Source organism: Macaca mulatta, chromosome 5, assembly GCF_049350105.2.
Source record: "Macaca mulatta isolate MMU2019108-1 chromosome 5, T2T-MMU8v2.0, whole genome shotgun sequence".
Taxonomy (NCBI): Eukaryota; Metazoa; Chordata; class Mammalia; order Primates; family Cercopithecidae; genus Macaca; species Macaca mulatta.
Window position 1 is genome coordinate 79766644 of NC_133410.1, and position 23533 is coordinate 79790176.

At 41.0% G+C, this 23533-nt stretch overlaps 1 long non-coding RNA gene across 1 annotated transcript in view; it reads right to left on the reverse strand.

The window, feature by feature from the left end:
- Window positions 1-1338: 1338 nt before the first annotated feature.
- The window catches only part of LOC106998392 (uncharacterized), a 46964-nt gene continuing 24769 nt past the window's right edge, over window positions 1339-23533 (reverse strand). The window contains exons 2-3 of the long non-coding RNA XR_001444842.3: window positions 14647-14805; window positions 1339-2772 (exon numbers count right to left, since the gene is read on the reverse strand). This is a non-coding gene — a long non-coding RNA (uncharacterized LOC106998392). The remainder of the gene's footprint in view (window positions 2773-14646; window positions 14806-23533) is intronic.

Genomic DNA, 23533 nt, shown 5'->3' on the forward strand with positions numbered 1-23533 from the left:
TTAGGTTGCCTCTCAGAGAGATGGAAATCTGTATGAAAATCCAGTTACTATTTAGAAAGGTGAGGAGAGGAAAGGGAAATGTATACTGCATTAGTCCATTCTCACCCTGCTGTGAAGAAATACCCAAGACTGGGTAATTTATAAAGAAAAGAAGTTTAATTAACTCACAGTTCTGCATGACTGGGGAGGCCTCAGAAAACTTCCAATCATAGCGGAAGGCACCTCTTCACAGGGCAACGGGAAAGAGAATGAGTGTCAAGTGAAGGGCGAAGCCCCTTATAAAACCATCAGATATTTTGAGAACTCACTCACTATCATGGGAATAGCATGGGGGAAATCACCCCCGTGATTCAAGTATCTCCACCTGATCCCTCCCTTGACATATGGAGATTTTAAAATTCAAGGTGGGATTTGGGTGGGGACACAGAACCAAGCCATGTCATATGCTAAAGAGAGATTGAAAGAGAAACAGACATAGATAGGCAAAAATATTTTTACACAAATATGAGCATATTATGCACACTGTTCAAAAAACTAATGGATTTAATGTTACTTGAATTGAACATTAGAAAAGTAAAACTAACATAAAACAGAAAAATTGCTGCCCTTTCGTTAAATATCCTTTACCACAGGAGATACTATTTGCTAAAAATTCCTTCTTGGGGAAATAAGGTTAAGAAAAGATACTATGAAAAATGTTAAAAGGTTGGAGTCTTTTTTTTTAGCAACATGTTTCAGTTTTAGACAATATCGAATGACTCACACATCGGAAAGATGAGTAAATCTTTAGACTTGTACTTCCTCCCATCTCCCCACCCCTCACTTCCCAATTTTGGCTCTAATATTACTTTTACGTTATCATTGTTTATAATATTCACATTCTGTTGTGGAAACATTAATCTCATAATTGTTTAATACCATCAGTTCCATGTTCAAATGAATTATGTGTTCCTAATAAGTCTTTTTTATCCCAGACTCTATATTTCCAAATATTTTATTTCTATTTATCTCTAAATCGACTGTTTCATCACTGAACAATTCCTCTCAAGCAGGACTCATGAGTGTGTGTTCCCTGAGTGCTGCTGTGGGCCAGAATATTTATCTGTGACTTTTCTACTTAAACTCATTCTGGATGGGTGAAATATTTTTGAGTCACACTTTCCCTTGGAAATCCTAGGTGGTGCTTTATTATATCTTGGCATGCAATATTGATTATTAGTGTCAAAGGCAACCCTAACTGGCTTCCTTTACTTTTTATGTCCTATGCCAAAATACTTTTTTAAAAAAGTCCTTGAAGTTTGATAAGTTAATGGGGATATGTCTCAGTGCTGATCATTTAGTATTTGTTTTTCTTGGGTCATGGTGTGCTCTTTCAATCTGCAGATTCGTTTCTGCATTTGTCAGAGCAAATTTTTTTGTTTTATAGCTTTGAATATTTTATCTGTCCTATTTGGAGATTCTTTACAACCAGGCTTAACAACTAGGCTCAAATTGCTATGTGCTTTTCACTTGCAATCACTACCTTTATCTTAAGCATTTTTTCTGTCTGTAAGCTTATTTTGAGCTGTGTCTATTTAGTTTTTTTTTTTTTTTGAAGATTTTTTATCTATTTATCCATTCTATAATAATGTCATTTTGAATGAAAGCACTTGGACACAGGGGGGAACATCACACACCCGGGCCTGTCAGAGGGTAGGGGGCTGGGGGAGGGATAGCATTAGGAGAAATACCTAATGTAAATGATGAGTTGATGGGTGCAGCAAACCAACATGGCACATGTATACCTATGTATCAAACCTGCATGTTGTGCACATGCACCCTAGAATTAAAGTATAATTTTAAAAAAATAAAAATAATGTTTTGGTCTTTAATTTGTTTCTATAGGACAGCAGAAAATCACTTTTCCAGGTCATTCTCTTGTTTCATTTCCTCTTTGGGACCCACCATGTTGAATTCATATTCTTATTAACCTGTTCTCTAACCTAAAGCATTTAGGGAAAACAATATGCTCTGCTAATTGGTTTTTTTTTCTGATTTATAGCTTTTGATTCGATTTTTCAATATTTTGGTAATTTAAGGCTTCCAAAGTGAGCACAGAGTTAGAAACTACTTTTCTAAAATCTCTTTCCTTTCTTTGTCTTCCCCTTTTTGAAGTCTATGACATTAGGTTGCTGCCATTTCCTTGTGTTCTTGCTGTTGCTGTTTTTTTGTGTCTGTTTTTGTTGTTGTTGTTGTTGATTTTTATTATTTTTATTCATATTTTAGATGTTGGAGAAGGATAGTCTCTATTTTGCCTCTATTCTGCCATCCTTCTTCAGAAGTCTATATTGTTTATATTTATTTTCATTTGTTTAAGCCAGGAAAAAGTGACCTCCATTTTTTAAAAAAAGAATCAATGAGATCATGTATGTAAAGTTCATTAAAAACTTTAAAATACTATGCAAACATTATTTTTAAAAGATAAAATCATAGAATTTTTAAGATTGGACTAAACCTAGGGACTTGTGTTTTAACCCCATACTCAACTCAGAAATCCACTGCAGCATTCCTGATAGTGGCTTCTGCTGCTCTGTGTGATGGGGAACTTGCTCCTTGGCAGAGCATATCATTTAGTAAATGCGCAGCTTTTGCGGTTCATAATTATCTATTGTAAGGCCAAATGTGCTTTCTGGAACTTTCTGGAACTTTAGCCATAATTTCTAGCTCAGCCCGACTTAGTAGGTGATATAATGGTCACATTCAAAGTTGTCACGATGTAGAGACACTGGCATCCTGAAGAGAAAAAATAAAAACTAAAATATTCAGTGTGTTTATATAGGAACCATACAGATCACAATAATTTGTGTGAACTGTTTTCTATTTGTACCCAAAGACATGCGCAGAAAAAAAAAAAAGTTTTTAACAGTGAAAACGTCTGATTAACTTTGTAGCAAGTTTTTCTCTGATTTTAACTGTCACAAAATCCTTACTCAAAGCTCATAGATAGCTGCTCCTAGAAATGTTGGCAACCGTTCAAAAAATTAAATGGAGTGTTGCTGATATCTGATCATGATCACCTTTCTGTGCCACTCAAGCTGCTGAATAAGCACTTGTTGAGGGAGAAACACATTTCCCAGTGTTCAAACCACTTCTCAGGAGGAAGCAGCTCAAGGACCACTTCCTAGTCTGCACACTCCGGCTTGGGGGACCACACAATCCAGTTAGAAATAGGCCGGGCGCGGTGGCTCACGCCTGTAATCCCAGCACTTTGGGAGGCCGAGGCGGGCGGATCACAAGGTCAGGAGACCGAGACCACGGTGAAACCCCGTCTCTACTAAAAAAAATACAAAAAATTAGCCGGGCGCGGTTGTGGGCGCCTGTAGTCCCAGCTACTCGGGAGGCTGAGGCAGGAGAATGGCGTGAACCCGGGAGGCGGAGCTTGCAGTGAGCCGAGATCGCGCCACTCCAGCCTGGGCTGGGCGACAGGGCGAGACTCCGTCTCAAAAAAAAAAAAAAAAAAAAAAAAAGAAATAGTGTTTGCACAAATAACTGTTCCTGTAGCCAAACGTTTTAAAAATACTTTAAACAAATCTTTTCAAGATTTCTAATTCTAGCCTGTATCAGAAATGTATTAAAATTCTGCAGACCTTTTTGCATTTTGTATCAGCTCAAGTTTCCCTTGAAAATGTTTCGGAATTTCTGATAATCTTTTGCTCTCCTTTTGAGAGTGAATTTTCTGGCATCAGAAGTTTCTAAGGCAATTGCATGGCACTTCAATACTGACCACTTAGGAATTAGGTAAGAGGCAGTTAATGGAAGCATAAGGGGAGCATGGAGATCCAAGGACCCCTGACTCTCTCCTAGTGTCACCTTCACCTCCATTGAAGGCCAAGTGCTTTGCACATTCTTCTCACAGCCTCCATAATAAACAGTGACATTTCTGTGCTTATGGAAGCCCGTAATACCCTTCGGTGGGGTTTCATTTTTAGATCAACACACACAAACTTTAAATCATCCTCATCGAATTCTATAATTCAAAAAGCCTTCCTTCCTTCCTTCCTTCCTTCCTTCTTTCCTTCCTCCCTTCCTTTTTTTTTTTTTTTTTTTTTTTTTTTTTTTTGACAGGGACTGGCTCTGTCATCCAGGCTGGAGAGCAGTGTCGCAATCACAGCTCACTGAAGCCTCAGCCTGCCAGGCTCAGGTGATCCTACCACCTCAGCCTCCCGAGTAGCTGGGATTACAGATACACGCCACAACATTAGGCTCTTTTGTTAATTTTGTAGAGACAGAGTCTCTCTATGTTGCCAGGGCTGATCTTGAACTGGGCTTAAGCGATTCTCCCTCCTTGGCCTCCCAAAGTGCTGGGATTACAGGTGTGAGTGACTGCGCCCAGCCCAAAGAGTCTTTGTTAGAATCTTAATTTTTATTTTTCCTCCTGAGGACTGGGTCAGTATTCTCTTTAGTTACCTCAGCCTTTTCCTCATCCTCCTTCCCTTTTTCACTTCTGGGAAGGGGCGAGTTTATCCTGATGGGCTTTTGTGCCCCTACCCCGACCTTGTGTATGCATCTATTCTGTAGCCCAGTTCCTTTCCCTGAAACAAACGAAGGTGAAGATTTATCCAGAGCACAACGCAGGCCCGGCCCTTTGCAGACATTACCTCGTCTACTCTTTTCCATGACTCCCTGAGATAGGTTACATCATCACCCCGATTTCACATACTGGGAAAAGAAGAGTTAAGTGGCTAGCCCAAGGATACCCAACTAGGAAGCAGAAGAAACCAAATTTAAATCTAGATAGTCTGATTTTAGAGCATATACTCTTAAGCCCCACACAATGCTGCAGGAGCCACTACACCGTGTGCATATGATTGTACTGGGTACCTTCACACAAGCCACATTATCAGCAGGCTTTGCTGCGCTTTCCTGGAAACTCACCCAAATGGTCACCTCCAACACACATCCTGTGAGCACCTCTCAAGGTGCTACTCTAGGTGATAAAAGTGGCAGAGGAAGCTCTCTGTGGGTGGCACATGGTGCTGGCATAGTCTTACATGGGGTCTCACAGGCCTAATGGAATTTCCATTTGGGGCAATGTGGTGGATTGCATTACATGAAACCCTCCTGCTATGAAACACCTGGAAAAGCAGTATAAACTAGAACTGGCGTCCCTTTAAATGTCCCAACTGAGCTCAAAAGAAAGAAAAGAAAATCCCAGGGGCCAAAAATGAAATGGAAACTAAAACCAGAGAATAACCTGCACACTGAAGCTGGGGCCACCTGGGGGTATTTGACGATCTCACAAACCAAGGAGTTTGGGATTTGATGGTTAGTCTGGGACAGAAGGAAAAATTGATATCCCACGTAAAGTTGCTACCCTTAGTGAAAGAGGAAAAGCGGGGAAAGGCCTCCTTCCCCTAAAAGACCAAAGGAAATGATAGAGAAACTTGCATTCCTTGGAGTGAGCTCTGAGTGGGGAAAATTTTTGAAACTCCAGGCCTGCCTTCACAAGCTTTGGGGTTCAAAGTTGTACTCCCTCTGTGGTACAGGAGACCTCTGGGTGTTAAATCAGTGTAGAAACAGTTTTTAGATGTTCCTAAAATTCCTGTCAAAAGCAGCACCAGAGAGATGCCCTCAAACTTGGAGACCCGGGATTCCCATGGTTTAAATGCCATGTAAGATGAATTCACAATCCAAGATTTTTTAAAACCCCAAACACATGAGCCAATGCCAGCAGACCTATCAATAGAAGATATAAACCCTCCCCAAACTCAGCTTTGGCTAGGGACTATAAAATAAGAACGTTTAAGGTGATTAAGGTAAGAAAGAAATAATGAGAGACAAAGAAGCCATAGAAAAGACTAAGCATATTGTACTAAATAGAACTTTGAGAATAAACAATATAGTAATTAAGATTAAAAATCCAAGGGCAGCTGAAGAGAGAATCAGTAAAGCCATTAATCCAGTTCTGTCTGGTGCCTGAGACATATAGAAATGAGGAAAATTCCGGAAGGCAGCACGGAGAAACAATAAGAAGCTCCCAGGAAAGCAATCTTGGGTCTTCTACCAGAAAAAAAAAATTGACAAGAAGAGTTCTTTGTGCGCTGGAGCTGCGATGTCAGTAAACATTTTCTAGAAAGGGCCAGATAATAATAATTTTCAGCTTGGTATCCATACATCTCTGTCTCTGCCACATAGTCTTCTTTGCATTTTTTATAACCCTTTAAAAATGTAAATATTTTCCTTCGCTCACAGGCTGTACACAAACAGGCTTTGGGTGTGATTTGGCCTGAGGGCATGGGCATTTTCTACTGCGTGAGGATAATCTGTCTGAGAAGGAAACCATTCAAAGGAGGTCCTGCCAGGAGGAGGAAGAAGAGAACACAGATTCCCAATGACGTGATTTGAGTGCCTGGACCCACTAGATACAAAAACCTAACCCAGGAATTTTTAAGTTTGTGAACCAATAAATGTTCTTTTTTCAAAAGTCAGTGTGCCCTAGTTTTATGTTACGTATAAACAAAAGAACAACTGGCAAATGTAGCAATGTGCTTGAATCTCTAAATCCTTTCTGTGTGATAGTCTGCCTGTTTTAATATCATCTAAATTGCAATTGCTATTGTTCAGGAATTACTAAAACAGTTAAACCCAGATTAATGCAATATTTTTTACAATCAGTTGTTCTCTGAAGTGGAAAAATAGAAGAAAGAAAAACAATATTTTTGTGTGTGTCAGGCATTGCACTGACTGTCTTAGATGTTGTCCCACTGAACAGACACAACTCCTTTGTGAAATATGCATTAACTCCCTTTTATAGGTAAGAAAACTTGATTGTGAGAAGTAAAGTAACTGGTCTAAGGCCACACTTAGAGTTGAGTCATTGTGGCAGAGATCTTATGGCTTAGAAAGCCAATTATCTGCTATCTCACCCTTTACAGAAAACGTTTGCTGCCCCTGCTCTGGACAGAAGGAGATATTACTATTATCTTAGCTGCTGGCTGAGATCGTTCTCAAGAGGGAAACTGTGCTTGGGAAAATACTTTGCTAAGTGTTTGGGTTGGAGATCCGTGAAAATTCCAGTATCTGGAGCAGCTCTAGCAGGAAGGAAAAGATGTACCATTTTACAGGAGAAAATAAGAGGAATATTGGGTATTGGCTCCTCTCAAAAAAAAAGGGGAGGGGTAGGAGGAGGAGGACAGAGGGAGGGGGCAAGCAAGGAGGCTGGCAGAAAAAGAATTGGAGAGAAAGAGGCTGGAAAGTTTTCAGGAAGTAGGAATGTAATATTAGGGCAACAGGATTGCAGAAAAATCTAGTACCAGGTTTTAAGCTATTTGATTTTTGGTATATCATGCTTCCTGGGATCCCCTGGTCTTTGGTAAAATGGCTTGTTTGTGTAGCTGGTTTTGGGATGAAGGGAGAGTCAAAGAGAAGTTATGTGGGGGCCCAATGTCAGAGCTGAATGGAAAGAAGTAGCTCTAAGACACAGAGAATAGATTTTGACAAAGTTAGGACATGAGAATAGAATTAACCATAAGACCATAAACCATAAGAACTTCCCCCAGAATTTGGAGAGCCCTTGCAAAGTGCTTTAGGTTTCCCTAATCAATGTAATTTCAATCCAAATCAATCTTCCGTAGGGTTTAAGGACCAGGAGACCTTAGGTAATAGCAGAGTCAGCCACTTGCTCGACAGGGATTGAATAAGGCATTCTCCCTGTGTCTGGGAGCTCATACCCTGTGGGAAAACAGACCTCAGAACAAATGTGTAATAATTGCTCTGACAGAAAGATGAACAATTAAAGCACAAAGGACAAAATGGTCGACTCTGCCTAGGGTGTGAGGGAGGACTTCTCGTAGGAAGTGATGTTTGAGCCAGGCTTTGAAGGATGAGAAGGAGGTAATCACTCAGACAGGAGAAGGGAGAATCTTCCCGCCAGAGGGAAGAGGAGGTGCACAAAGGTGAAGCCAGAAAGAGGGTGTCAGGAAACAGAAGGCTCCCTGAAAGACGAGAATGAGAAAGGCAGAGGAGGGAGCGTAGAGAAGTGGATCAGGCTCCTAAGGTTGCACACTTTCTTTTTTCTTCCATAAAGCGTATTTACACGAGGAAGGCAATCAGTGAAATTTGCTTTCAGATTGGTTATCACATCAATTATTTAAAAAGAATTGGGGTTTGATGGGGTGGCTCTTTTTCTTTCTTTTTGCTCTTTGGAGCATTTACTCTTTGGTGGTCTTACAGCTGCTCTTCTTACTGTGAACACGTCTTGACTGAACATCATGATATGGACTAAGGAGTCAGGGAGGTTTAACTGATTATACTGCCAAGGGAAGCAATACTGCCACGGGAAGCAACAGCATGTGTTAAGAAAAGCACAGCCTTGAGTTTAAATGCTGTTTCTGCCACTTCTTAGTGAAGCACAATTTATTTAAACATTCTGAGCCTCAGTTTCCTTCTCAATAAGAAAGATAGAGACCAGGTGCAGTGGTTCACATGTTTAATCCCAGCACTTTGGGAGGCCGAGATGGAAGGATCACTTCAGCCCAGGAGTTCAAGACCAGCCTGAGCAACATAAGGAAGCCCCAGCGCTACAAAAAATTTAAAAATGAGCCAGGAGTGGTTGTGCATGCCTGTGGTCCCAGCTACTTGGGAGGCTGAGGTGGGAGGATCATTTAAGCCTCAGAGGTTGAGGCTGCAGTGAGCTGTGATCATGCCACTGCACTCCATCCTGGGTGACAGAGTGAGACCCTGTCTCAGAAAGAAAAAAGAAATAAAAAAGGTAGATAATAGTATCTATGTGGCAGAATTGTGGTGAGGAGTAAACGACATGAGAGCCCAGTGGCTGTTACCTAATAGGTGTTCAGTAAATATGAGTTCCCTATTTTCCAGTTAGATGAGATTCTTTTTGTACCTGACTTTTTTATGATTGTTTTGAGTTGTGATGTTCAATATGATTGATAGCCACTAGCCATGTGCTGCTATTGAGCATTTGAAATGTGCCTCATCTGAATTAGGATGTGCCATATGTGTAAAATATATACCAGGTTTCAAAGACGTAGGATGAACTGAAGAATGTTAAGTATTCCATTAATAAACTTTTATATTAATTGCCCATTGACATGGTAATATTTTGGATATATTGGGTTAAATAAAATATGTTCTTAAAATAATCTTACTTGTTTCTTTTTCATTTTTAAATATGGCTACTAGAAAATTTAAAATTAATTTGTGGGTTGTATTATATTGCTATTGGACAATTGCTGGTTATAGAGGAAAGATGGAATGAAATTCCAAGGCCTCTCTGAAGCCCAGGTGACCAATAAAATATTTCAATTTTTTCAACTTTGTTATAAGATCTAGTTGCCTAAAATTCAATGGAATTTTGAAAATAGGATGAGACACTTAGTCACTGGAAATTAGGTTAAATTGACTTTGATGGGAAAAAAATGCAGTTGTCAAAATTTACTTTCATTGCATTTTCACCACCAACTGAGTACCTTGTCCTCTAATGTTACACGTAAGTGTGAAGGTTAAGAGCTGTCTTTCTAACTCACCTCTGCTGGCCGGAATCCTGAAGCCACATGCTACACTGCTTTGTCTCTCCTGGATTGCACAGTGAAATTGTTTTCTCTTTATGTACGACAGAGTCTTCACTTCTTGAACTCCTCATCCTTCTCAGAAACCACACAGAGGTGTCCCTGGACTGCAAAGAAGTTTCTTTCAAATACTTTAAACCAGTAGGAGACCTCAAATTTGACATTAAATACACATATGTGCATGTGCACGTGCACACACACACGCGCATGCACACACGGAGAAACCCAGCACAGGGTGAGGCGGTGCAGGGGGCAGTGGCAGGGTATGGCCTCCCTTAAAAAATTCCAGTGAACTCACTAGCTTTGAGATACAGAAAAATGCTGAAGCATTTCTTCACACACCATGGTTTCTTTTCCTTGACATCATCTGTAAGCCAGTTTGCTGGGGAAGGAGGTGGGTGACTGGGGCTCCCAGTAAGCACTTGTGTAAATGGAGGCAGAGAGGCAAAAGAGAGTGCAGCCAATGTTCATTGCAACACCACATCATTGGCCCAGTTTCTGCTTCCTTCTCTTCCAATTCCCAACTCTCTCACCTGGGTTCCAACCCCAGCACTCCTCGCAAATGGATGCCTCTCCCTAAGTATGAGCTCCAGGCTGCTAAATCCAATAAATATTTTTAGCCACATCACAGGAATAACCCTTAACATCTGCCTCCCCCGATCCAGCATTGACCACAGCTATGGTGTACCATAGCCATGGGCACTGTCCCCTTTCCTCTCCTCCTTACCCACACCCTGCAGCAGGCTTCCTCCTGCCTGGCCTAGCAGCCTTCGGAAATGGCTCATTCAGAGGCTCTCAAGGCATACATAATGCCACATCATAGATATTGTTCAGTTCTCATCTTTACTAACCTCTCAGCAATACACCACTCCTCCCATCTTGAAACACTCTCTTCTTTGACTGTTCAATGCCATTTGATATGGTTTGGCGGTGTCCCCACTCAAATCTCATCTTGAATTTTAACTCCCACAATTCCAACATGTCATACGAGAAACTTGGTGGGAGGTGATTGAATCATGTGGGCGGGTTTTTCCTGGGCTCTTCTCATGATAGTGAATGAGTCTCACAAGAGCGGATGGTTTTTAAAACAGGAGTTTTTCTGCACAAACTCTCCTCTCTTGTCTGCTGCTATGTGAGATACCTTCTGCCATGATAGTGAGGTCTCCCCAGCCACATGGAACTGTAAGTCCAATAAACCTCTTTCTTTTGTAAATTGCCCAGTCTCAGGGTATGTCTTTATCAGCAGCGTGAGAATGGGCTAAGACACCATCCTTATGTGGTTTCTCCTAGGGCTTTGCACCTTCCCTTTCTATCTCCTTTGCAGGCTCAATTTCTACCTTCTGACTATGAAATGTTAGATTTCCAAGACTTGGTCACAAGCTCCTTCTCTTCATCTGTTCTAATACTTTCTCCCTCGACACTCAGGAATTATTATTACCAGGGTTATCAATAAATATCCAGGGCTTCGACATCTGATAATGCTGGTAGCTTTATCTCAACTTGCATTTCTCAAAGACCTTCAAAGTAAACTCGAACAAACCTAAACTCTGAAGCCTGGTTTCTCCTTAAGTGTTTTATCATTCAGGGGATGATAGTTCATCTCTTGCATAAACCAGCAATCAAAGAGTTCCTTTGAAATCTCCCTTTCCTCCACCTTTACCACCTCATCCATTATATCATCAAGTCCCAATGATCTCATGTGCCAATAATCTCTCAGATCCAGGGAGTTCTTTTCATCCTCCCTGCCAACCCCCAGGCCAAAAGTACCATCATTTCTTGCTTGGACTGCCTCAGTAGCCCTTTGTCTTCTTTTTCTCTCACTTCCCTCCAAATATAGCCACCAGAGTAAGGTTGGATTTTACTTCCCAGACCTGTCGAGTCTTCCCTAACCTAGTTCTCTTCTAAAATGTGAAAGACGTAGGCCATCAGGGATGTGGCTTGGAACGTCCATGATTGCTAAAAGCACTAAGACTTTGCAAGAGTTCATAGAAGGAGAAAGTTACTTCCAGCAAGTAGGTCAGGGCAGACTTCACTGAGGAGGGTTGTTGAACTCTGGGTGGTTTGTACCTGCCATGTGAATGTTAAGAGGGTCATTTTAGGCCAGGTGTGTCCGCATGCCTATAATTCCAGCACTGTGGGAAGACAAGGTGGTAGGATTGCTTGAGGCCAGGAGCCTGAGACCAAACTGGGCAACAAAGCAAGACCCCTGTCTCTACAAAAAAAATTAAAAAATAGCAGGTATGGTGGCACACGCCTGTAGTCCCAGCAACTTGGGAGGGTTAGTGTGGAGAGCCACTGCACTCCAGCCTGGGGTGATAGAGCAAAACCCTGTATCTTAAAAACAAAACAAAACAAAACACCCCATCATTTTAGGGAGTGAGAACAACAGGAACAAAGGCAGGGAGGTAACAAAAGAGAGGTATTGGTTCACAGTTTCTTTTAACAATTAATTATGGAGCATTTGTTATGAGTGAGTCACTGTCACAGGTGCTGGGAATATATTGACTAAAAAAACAGACACGGGCCTCATAGAACTTACAGTTGAGAGGTGCTGTGTGGGGAGTGTGTTGGATCCCAGAGAACATGAAGGGAATCGTGGGACGTTTTGCTGGAGAAGTAAGTGAAGACCAGATCAAGGAAGGGACTTAAACAGATAATAGGAGTTTTCGATTTTATAAAGTCGAGACTTATAAAGTCAATGCCTTGAGGGGACAGGTGGAAAATGTAAATTAGGGGAGTGGCCTGGGTGTGAGGTAAGAGGAAGAGTGGGGATTTGGGCAAACTAGAAATCTCAAGCCCTATCCAAGGAGTGAGTGATTATTCAGCCGCAGCTAATTATCGCCATTCTGAAATGTGGATCCAGAACTTCTGCTATTGAAAGAAAGAAATGCAAGCATGCAAGCTTTTAGAGCGACTTTTGGTTTGTTAAATTTCGATAATTAGTTTGATTCTTTTTTTTTTTCAAAATGCCATGAAAGTATCAAACTATGAATTTGGGTTGGATTCAGCTTGCAGGACAGCAGTTTATGAGCTCTGCTTGATACAAATGGGAGCCGCTGAAGGCTCCTTGTCTTAGTCCATCTGGCTGCTATAACAAAATACCTTATACTGAGTGGCTTATAAATAACATAAACTTATTGCTCAAAGTTCTGGAGGCTGAGGAGTCCAAGATCAAGGTGCTAGCAGATTTAGTGTCTGGTCAGGGCCTGTTCCTTATAGAGAGTGCCTTCTATGTGTCCTCATGTGGCAGAAGGAGCAAACAAGCTCCCTCAGTTTTATTTCATAAGGCAATAATCCCATTCATGAGGGCTCTAACTTCATGACTTAATGATTTCCCCAAAAGCCCCACCTCATAATACTATCTCATTGGGGATTAGGTGTCAAAGTATAAATTTTTCAGGGACACACATATTCAAACCACAGCACATTATGTGGAAAATGTGTTGAAGACAAAAACTCTTTAGGCAGAAAGCCCATTGGAAGTGGCCTAGGAGACAAAGAATGAGAGTCTGGTTTAGATATTAGGCAAGAAGAAAGGAGATGGGCCTCTTCCAACAAACATTTTCCTTTTCTTTTTTCTTTCTTTCCTTTCTTTCTTTCTTTCTTTCTTTTTTTTTTTTTTGAGACAAAATCTCGCTCTGTCATCCAGGCTGGAGTGCAGTGGCAGCATATCAGCTCACTGCAACTTCTGCCTTCTAGGTTCAAGCCATTCTCCTGCCTCAGCCTCTCAAGTAGCTGAGATTACAGGCACGCGCCACAACGCCTGGCTAATTTTTGTATTTTTAGTAGAGGGAGCGTTTCACCATGTTGGCCAGCCTGGTCTCGAACTCCTGACCTCAGGTAATCTGCAGTGGCCTCTCACAGCGCTGGGATTGCAGGTGTGAGCCATCGCACCCGGCCTCCTCTTTTTTCTTAGTAACTGAACTGCAATGTACCAGGCTGGAAAAGAAAACTACATTTGCCAGCCTTTCTTGTAGCTAGGTTTGGCCATGTAAATAAATAATTCTGTCCAATGTGATGGCAAAAGATTGTAGGATGGGGCTTCAGGAAAAGTTTTTAAAGCAGATATGCCTTTTTGTTCTTCCATCCTTCTGTTTTTGTCATTCTGAGATGCGGATACAATGGCTGAAACTTCAGCAATTATCTTAAGTCAAAAGTCTAAGATAATTTTTAAAAAAGTAAGATGGAGGAACTAGGGGTCTCTAAGGTGCATAGGGCACCATCTCAGCCCTGAGTGACTTGCCTGCCTCAGGATTTCTACTTGAAAGAAAAAATTGGTTTTATATGTTTAGCCTGATATATTCTGACTTTTCTGTTACATGCAGTCAAACCCAACCCTCACTAAGAAAGCAACTAATTAAATGCAGAGAGCAGGAAGGTAATAGGAGCCCAGGTTTGGGTATACAATATTGGAAAGACAGGCATAGCAAGAATCTAGACGCACATCAGCAGGAGCAAGAATGCAGACGCCGAGGACCTATTGAGTGTTCACCATATCCCAAGTGCTATTCTAAGGGCTTTGTATGTGTTAACTCATTGAAATCTACCAACCAGTCTATGAAATACTAGTCTATAACCATTTTACAGATGGGAAAACTAAGGCACAGGGAGACTAAGTGACTTAATCAGATCTCCAGCTAGCAAGTGGTAGAACCATGTGTCATCCAACTGCTCTGTCCCAGAGCTGGTACTTATAACTTCCACCCTATGCTGCCTTTATGCGCTGTCTGTCCCCACCTACCACACTTCCACTCTCTCTCTCACTTCTGGCCTCTAGCCACAATGCTTCCTTCTGCCCTGAAAATGCAAAGGCTCTTCCTGCCTCAAGGCCTTTGTCCTAATGAATTCTCTGTCTAGAAGGCTCTTCCTCCAGATTGTTATGTGGTTTGCTCCTTCTCCTAATTCTGGCCTTAACTATCGCCTCCTCAAACAGACCTCTGACTCAGCAGCTGGGGGACTCTTGCAATGCATGTTTCTTGTGCAGAATTATAACCTGTGTTCACATTCTCAGACGTCTATGGTTATGTTTCCACATTTAAGCTAAACAGAATGCTCTATTTAAAGAAACAAAAATAAAAACCTGGAACTGTCGGTGCCAGAGAGTCATCCATGTCCTCAAGAAATTATCTGACAAGTGGGGAGGCACAGGAGAAGAACCACGTGTACAATGCAGGATCAGCGCTCTTCAGGAGGTCCTGGAGTGAGATGCAGACACTTCAGCCCAGGCCACTACAAACAGCTGAGGGTGGAAGTATCAGAGACTATTAGTTGTCCCCAGTTTATTTTATCTACTGTTTCCTTCAGAATAGGATCCCCAATTTGTTGTTGGACAAATGGTTGACAAAAACAATAACTACATTTCCCAATCTCTTTTGCAACAGATGTGTCCATGTGACCAAGTTACATGGAAACGAAATGGGAGTTCCTAAGTGGAACTTCTTGGATGCCATCAAAAAAGGGAAGGGCATGACTTTCTTTGATCCTCCCTTTGTTCCATGGGTTAACATGGGGATTCGAGAGCTCAATCTCCAGCAGCCACCCCGGCCAATGACATAGAAGCAACATGGCGAAGGAAGTGGAAAAATAATCTAGAAAGAACTTGGATTCTGGATGTCTGAATGATACCACCCATATGTAAAGAAAAAGAATCAGCTTTCTAATAGTTTATACCACTGGTATTTTCATTTTTCTGTCACTTGTAACCAAATCTAATCCTGATCCAGAGAATGTTATATAATAAATGATCCTGGAAAGATAAAACCAAATCAGTGAAGTCATTATAAGGAATATTAGGAAACTTGAACTTCATCTTGAAGTAATGAAAAGAGGGTGAACATTTTTTAGTAGCGAATGAACAGGATTCGTTACACCTTTTTTTTTTTTGAAAAATCACTGTTGGGAATGAAAGCATTCTTGGGAAGTGAACTGGAGGGGGCAAGACTGGAGGCAGAGACGCCAGTTAGGAGGCTGCTATAAGTAGCACTGCAAAATGGCACACTCTGAACTGCAGTCATGGATGCAGAGCTAAAGAAGGTGGATTGCAGGGAAATCAAAGGAGTGGAATCTCTAGAACTTGATTTATACATGTGCCGGCTGAGAAAACGGGAGCATTGGAATAACTTTCAGGTTTCTGATTTGGGCAGCTGCATCACTCATGAGTGAAAGGCATTAGGAGGAGCAGTTTACTAGGCTTCCAAAAAAAGACCTCCTCTAAGAATAGGGAAACTAAACAGTAGAAGATTTTAGAAATAGGATATTAACCCAGTTTCCAACTGCAAGTCCATCTGTCAGGTTTTTGGTGTAGTCAAAAGCAAGAACCAAACAGATCTTATTCAAAGTTTAGACAAACCATGCCCTTGCTTGACCTTGGGCCCAATTATTTAACCTCCTAGACCATCAGTTTCTTCATCCTTAAAGTGGACACAATCACACTAAAATCACTGGGCTTTATGGAAAATAATGAAATTCCAAGCTGAGCGCAAGGACATAGTAAATGGACAATATGTGTAGCTGTTGTTATTTACTGCTTGTTAAGTATTCAGGTCATCTATATGGGAGCATTTTCTCTTCTCCTGCTTAGTCTCTCAAAGATTCTTAGTACAGAGCACAGCATTCTCAACTAAGTCCCATTGGAAAGTACATTCTCCATAAAAACAAAGGGAATTAAAGAGTCCAGTGTGTGCAAGCTAGCCCAAGGAGAACTTACTCAAATTGACTTTCACTTTGATTCTCTGCCTGCCCTGAGATCTCCCTCGCTTCTCCTTCTGGGTATCCACTCCACCTAGCAGCTCCAGCAAAAAATTTTAAAAATAAAATGCTCTTGATCAATATCTTGATAAATTTCTTAAAGTCTTAATGTGGTGGACAAATAATTCTTTTTTTATAAGCCTTTTTTTTTCTTTGAAAGAATCTCAATTGACATGATTGAACCAAAAGAAAATCGGCATGACATATATAATATTAAGCAGTTACAAATCTGAAAGAGATTCAAAACCCAGACAGAAGGCTTTGATTTTTTTAAGCACATTTAATCATGTTTTAAAGCAAAATGAAAAACCACAAATCTGTTTAGACATTCCAAACATGAATAAATAATATTTTTATCAAAATCTTGTAAACGTACTCACACCAAAAGAAATTGTTCCTAAGCAGCGCTGACAAGTCTGTCTAAAATGTGAATCTGAAAACACTGCGTTTTTAAAATTATGCTTTGGAAGCATTGAATACGCTCAATGAAATTCCAGAATTAATCCACTCCAGTTTTGCAAAAGGCACTGACTCATCTACATTTCCTTCCCTCTTCCCTTTTAGCAAAGCTACCCTAACACACACACACACACACACACACACATACACACACACACACACATCCCTTCAGTTAGAACCAATGGGTATGATACATCAAAATAGTCACAGTTAATCCAATAGACACTTTTTTCCGTTTCCTGCCTCTGTTTTTTCACGTTAAATGGAGGAAAACATCTCAGTTATCACCTGGAACATCTCCCAGATGAACCAAGATGCAGAGAAGCTCTGATTTAGGAACAATAGGCTGGCTCTTCATGCTCATAATCCATACTGTTTAGCAGTCTCTCGTAGAATGCCAAGAGAACTGCATGTTACTGATCCCCACAAATGCCAAAATTGCAATGGGTTGACATTTACTGTGCAGTAATATAACAAATGATTTACCTAGAAAGAGACGCAGTCTTCCAGTGAGATGACAGTTAATCCTTCTTCCAGGCTTGGAGAGGTAGAGAGATTCCAGGAAACAAATTAGCTTTAAAAAGTCTCCGGTTTTAGCTGAATCATACATAGTTCTTTTTAAAATATAACTTTCTAAAAGATATAATTCACATACATAAAACACATTCTTTAAAAGTGTACAATTCAGTGGTTTTTAGTATATTCACAAATTTGTACAACCATCACTGTTATCTATTTCCAGAACATTTTAATCACTCCTAAAAGAAACACCATACCCACTAGCAGTCACTCCCCATTACCCTCCAACCCTGCAGCGTTAGGTAATTGCTAATCTCTTTCTGTCCCTAGAGATTTGCCTACTCTTGACATTCATATATAAGGGATTATACAACATGTGGCCTTTTGTGTCTGGCTTCTTTCACTTAACAATGTTTTTAAGATTGTAGATGGGAGTTTCTGCTGATATATTGAATTTCTCTTCTGACAGCACTAACAGTTATCATATTTGGAGTGCTTCTCAATGCTAAAGTGCTTTGCATGCGTAATCTCACTTCATCCTCACAACAGTAGAATGAGACATATACAATTATATCCATTTTACAGATGGGGAATTGATGTTTATAGAGAAGTCAAGTAACTCATCCAAGGCCAAACAGCTAGTAAGTGATTGAGGAAGAATTTCAATCCAGGCCTGTTTGACTCCAAAGCTTGTGATGTTAACCTCCAGGATCCACTGCCAGAATTCTTAGAGATGAGTTCTGATTTTGTTGCCCTTTCCAGGGTCTTCTTTTAAACAGGAAAATGTGTATTCCTACGATGCTTGAGAGTTAAGGCAATTCCCCAGGGGCTGGACTCATATGCAATGGGTCAGTGAAATGCAGCATGGCCACGTGTGCAAGCTGAGGAGCAGGGAGTGGCAGCTAGAAATGTAAGGCCTCAAGAATCCCAAGATTTCTAAGGAGAATGACCCCAGAGCTATAGCACTCAGCATACTGGATGGGCAAATAGAAAGTGTGGGGTGTCTGGCTAACACTTGGAATGCCACCGACATCCCTGCCTTGGTCACTCATTGATGCGCTAATACATCAGATTATTCATATAATAATTAATAAATCATTTATTCACAAAAATTGGTCTTGACAAACATCGGAGGAATATAAGAGTCATGTTGCTCATCACCATACCCCCACAGCAAGGTTCAATCCTAAGAATCTGGGCATGGGATTCTTTGAGGAGTGACAAAACATTAAAGCAGAGATTCATTAAAAGCTATTGATTTTTATGTTTCTCCAGATGAAATGACTTAAATTGCAGCTAAGATGCACAGTTCAATCTTTAATCTCAGCCAACCACTTCTTTTACTGCCTACCCTGAAATTTCAAGAAGCCACATGGTCAAGGAGAAATCAGCTTCACTTCTCCTGATTTCCATTCTAGCAAACCCTTGAGGCCCTTATCTCCACAAACTTCGACGTGGTTAGAAGTGGAATGCATGGATTGTGAAGAAGCAAAACAGAGCATCTGAGTAATTCTTCCTTAAAACACTGGACCCTGGATGCATTTTGGATGCAGGTGCAGAGGAAATGGTCTTTAAATGATGACAAATTTTTAGGCACATGGTTAAAATGAAGCCAACCAACCTCAAATGCTCAGATCTTCATCCCACTGTGATTTTCAACTTGAGTTGAATCCTTCAAAGGGGAAAAAAGAGCATCATTCTCTTCTCACTCCAAAGGGAGGCCTGTTCATCAGCTTGGCTCTTACCGTCTTTCCTGTTGTTTCTGGCGGCAGGAGCCTTTGTCTCAGGCTGAGCCCTGCTCTTCTGTGACCTCCACTATCACAGAGGTAAGCACGGTGCTTACTCAGTGCTGGAGTCAGACGAAAGCACACCTGAAACCCCACTCTGCTGAATTCAAGGTGTGAGGCCAATTACTTAACCTCTCTAAGCCTGTGTTTCCTCACTTGTTAAATGGGAATGTGAGTACCAACCTCTTAGGGGTTCTATGAGGATTCAGTAAAATTTCCAAGTAAAATTTTCTTAAATTTGGTATGACAACAACTTTTTATAGCCTTCTCTTAAATGCTGTAGAAAGAAAAAATATTTATAGCTGAAAAAATAAAAATAAAGCACTTGGCAGAGTGGCATGTAAATATCCCAGTAAACATTAGCTATTGTTTTTACAAATTTCTCTCAGATCTTTGGAGACACATCCTGGCGAGAGGTTACACAGTCTTTATTTGAGTGTACAGAAGGCACACATGATTCAGAGAGGTTGGGAGGGTTGGGAGGTGAGCTCTCTCTAGTGGGTGCTTTCTGGTACGAGCACTCTATCTGAAGAGAAAACCTTTCCAAAGGCTTAGAAACTGAAATGTTTTTGTGCTTAGCTCAGGAGATCACCTCCTCTTGGGGGCAGAAAAGATGAGAAGGCCCAAATGAAGAGTTCAAACAATGGAAGGTGCTGTGGCAAGAGGCAACAACAGCAAAGGCCAACACTGCTCAGGAGAGCAGGGTTCCAGAGGGTAGGAGCGGGAAGTGGGGATCCACGCCACAGGGGGATGGGAAAGCAGAGACAGCCATGGCCACAGCTAGCCACACAGCTGCTAGGGGCCAGTTAGGACCAGTAGACTTTCTCTCAGGCAGCACATCCCTCACCAGGACCCACGAGTTAATGAGTGGAGCACAAGCTGGATTTCAGTTCATCTCCTCAAATGGGTCCTTGAGCAGGACTCAGACTTCACTGCCTTCAGCAGTGCCCCTGGGCTGGGGGTGGGTGTCTGAGTTTGGATATAACCCAAGAGTCCAGCACCAAGAAGATGAGAGCAAGGAAGCTGATATCTGTGTGTGTGGGGGCGGGGGGGGGGGCGGGGGGAGCAGGAGAGGAATGAGGGAGGATCTCAGGGAAGTGTTTCTCTATATTTTGCCACATCTGTGAACCACTGTAATTGGTTAACTTCTTCAGAAATGGAAGCTGAAATGAAGGTTGGGATACAGGATGTTGATTAGGGATTAGCACTTTAGAGGAAACAGGAAAGAAGTAGGATTGAGCAGAAGGAGAAAACAAACTGCTGTGCAGGCCTGACAAAGCCTCAGTCAATATAATGAGATGGAAGGGGGATCTGGAGCAAGAGGAAGGATTGGGACCCCATTTGAGGTTCCACCATCAGAGAAGGACATGGCCTCAGGAAAGGTAGCTCTCTGAAGCTGAGGCAGACCCTGAAGGAGCTTCCAGCCGGAGGCTGTCTGCTGACCACGTTCCCCAAGGCTGCAGCAAGGCCCTCCTTGAAAGGAGATCTGAGTGGCACATCTCCATGTGCACCAAAAGCATCTCAATGTCTATTCATGGTCAGTTCTCATTATTCACACTAGTTATATTCTATAACATCTCTGCAAATACTGAATTAGCAAATACTGAACCATTGCTCCCAAGTGAAATACAGGGTTAGGTACCTGTGAGCCTCTAGTCATAACATTTTCATCAGTCAGTCAATATATGACCTTGTTTTATATGTGTTTCCATTTAAAGACACCTTATTTAATATATATTGTTGACTCATTAGCATTGAACTCATGACCAATAGCACACTGTAGGCCTGAAGGAAGAGTGTCTAATACATGTAGGTTCTCCCTAAGGCACATCACAGCTTTCCTGTGCTTAGGAAAGCTAGATAGCACAGTGGCTCTACACGTGGGGGTCATTTTAACAGTGAAATTACCAACAAAAAGTGCAGAAATGCCAAAAAGTGGCACTAAATCAACCACTTGATTATAGAAACTTGTTTACAGTATGAGAGCTGAACAAAATAGAGCATTACCTTGCTGGGCCTCAGCTGAAAACTTGTATAGCTGGCAACTCAAATGTTTGTGCTCCACACATGTCTACAAACAATAGCAAAACCACTGCACATATTGACTTTGGAGTTACAGATACATTTTAGCAAGTAGGCAAATTCACAAATACAGAATCTATGAATAGTGAAGATCAACTGTACTTAATTTTTTTTTTTTTTTTTTTTTGACACAGAGTCTTGCTCTGACATCCAGACTGGAGTGTAGTGGTGCGATCTTGGCTCACTGCAACCTCTATCTCCTGGGGTCAAGCGATTCTCATGCCTCAGCCTCCCAAGTAGCTGCCATTACATGCATCACCAGGTCTGGCTAAGTTTTTGTATTTTTAATAGAAACAGGGTTTCACCATGTTGGCCAGGCTGGTCTTGAACTCCTGGCCTCAGATGATCCACCCACCTTGGTATCCCAAAGTCCTGGGATTACAGGTGTGAGCTACCGCGCCCATCCCAATCATACTTAATATTTTTAATTGCCTCCTTTCTTGTAACATAAATCTTTGTTCTAATTTTAGATACTATTATTGATGAAATCATGGTTTCATTGGGTTGGGTATATTTTTATTAACATACATTAATTTAAGAACATTCCTGTTAATAATAAACTGTTCTTCTTTATGCCATCTAAAATTGTCTCATGCACCCCTAGTTGTACATAGGTTTAAGGAATTAATGAACCTGGTAGGCTGGATTTTGTGGGTAAGAAGGGATTCGATACATGAATGGCTTGTTTCCACCCAATCTCAGGAAAATCTTCTCTCCTTGGGTTTCCGTCAGAATCATTCATTTGTTCAAGGATCACTGGGCTAGAGGAAACCAGTTTGTCTTCCATATCCACTCAGTGTAAGCTATGTTTACCCTTCACTTGCTAATAAAACAATAGCTTGTGTTTAATGTGGATTGATTCAAATAAGAGAATTCAGCAACTTTCCAAGTCCACCAACTTCTTCCTGTGTGGTTAAGCATTCCCATATTTGATGAAAATGGAGAAAGGAAATTATGAAGGATCTGAATATTATCCTGAAAGTTATTTGTTTGCTTTTAAAATTTTAATAAAATATTTCTCCAATTTATTTTTCATAACTTTGTGGAAAGCAAGAATAATTTCTGTGAAAGAGCTGATTAGTAAGGCAAAAACACCATTTTATCTCAAAATACACTGTTAATCAATTTTAAGTGTTACCTGGCATTTGTAAATTATGATGTCCAGGGTTAACAACATTGCAAAGATTCTCTGACGGTGCAATAATCACGGGATGCAAATTGATTTCTTTCAGTGGGGTATTCGTTAAAAGCATATGAGCTTTCTTTTTTTTTTTTTTTTTTTTTTTTTTTTTTTTAATTTATTTATTATTATTATACTTTAAATTGTAGGGTACATGTGCATAACGTGCAGGTTTGTTACATATGTATACTTGTGCCATGTTGCTGTGCTGCACCCATCAACTCGTCATTTACATCAGGTATAACTCCCAATGAAATCCCTCCCCCCTCCCCCCTCCCCATGATAGGCCCCAGTGTGTGATGTTCCCCTTCCTGAGTCCGAGTGATCTCATTGTTCAGTTCCCACCTATGAGTGAGAACATGCGGTGTTTGGTTTTCTGTTCTTGTGATAGTTTGCTAAGAATGATGGATTCCAGCTGCATCCAAGTCCCTACAAAGGACTCAAACTCATCCTTTTTTATGGCTGCATAGTATTCCATGGTGTATATGTGCCACATTTTCTTAATCCAATCTGTCACTGATGGACATTTGGGTTGATTCCAAGTCTTTGTTATTGTGAATAGTGCTGCAATAAACATACGTGTGCATGTGTCTTTAAAGCAGCATAATTTGTAATCCTTTGGGTATATACCCAGTAATGGGATGGCTGGGTCATATGGTACATCTAGTTCTAGATCCTTGAGGAATCGCCATACTGTTTTCCATAATGGTTGAACTAGTTTACAATCCCACCAACAGTGTAAAAGTGTTCCTATTTCTCCACATCCTCTCCAGCACCTGTTGTTTCCTGACTTTTTAATGACTGCCATTCTAACTGGTGTGAGATGGTATCTCATGGTGGTTTTGATTTGCATTTCTCTGATGGCCAGTGATGATGAGCATTTTTTCATGTGTCTGTTGGCTGTATGAATGTCTTCTTTTGAGAAATGTCTGTTCATGTCCTTTGCCCACTTTTTGATGGGGTTGTTTGTTTTTTTCTTGTAAATTTGTTTGAGTTCTTTGTAGGTTCTGGATATTAGCCCTTTGTCAGATGAGTAGATTGCAAAAATTTTCTCCCATTCTGTAGGTTGCCTGTTCACTCTGATGGTAGTGTCTTTTGCTGTGCAGAAGCTCTTTAGTTTAATGAGATCCCATTTGTCAATTTTGGCTTTTGCTGCTGTTGCTTTTGGTGTTTTAGACATGAAATCTTTGCCC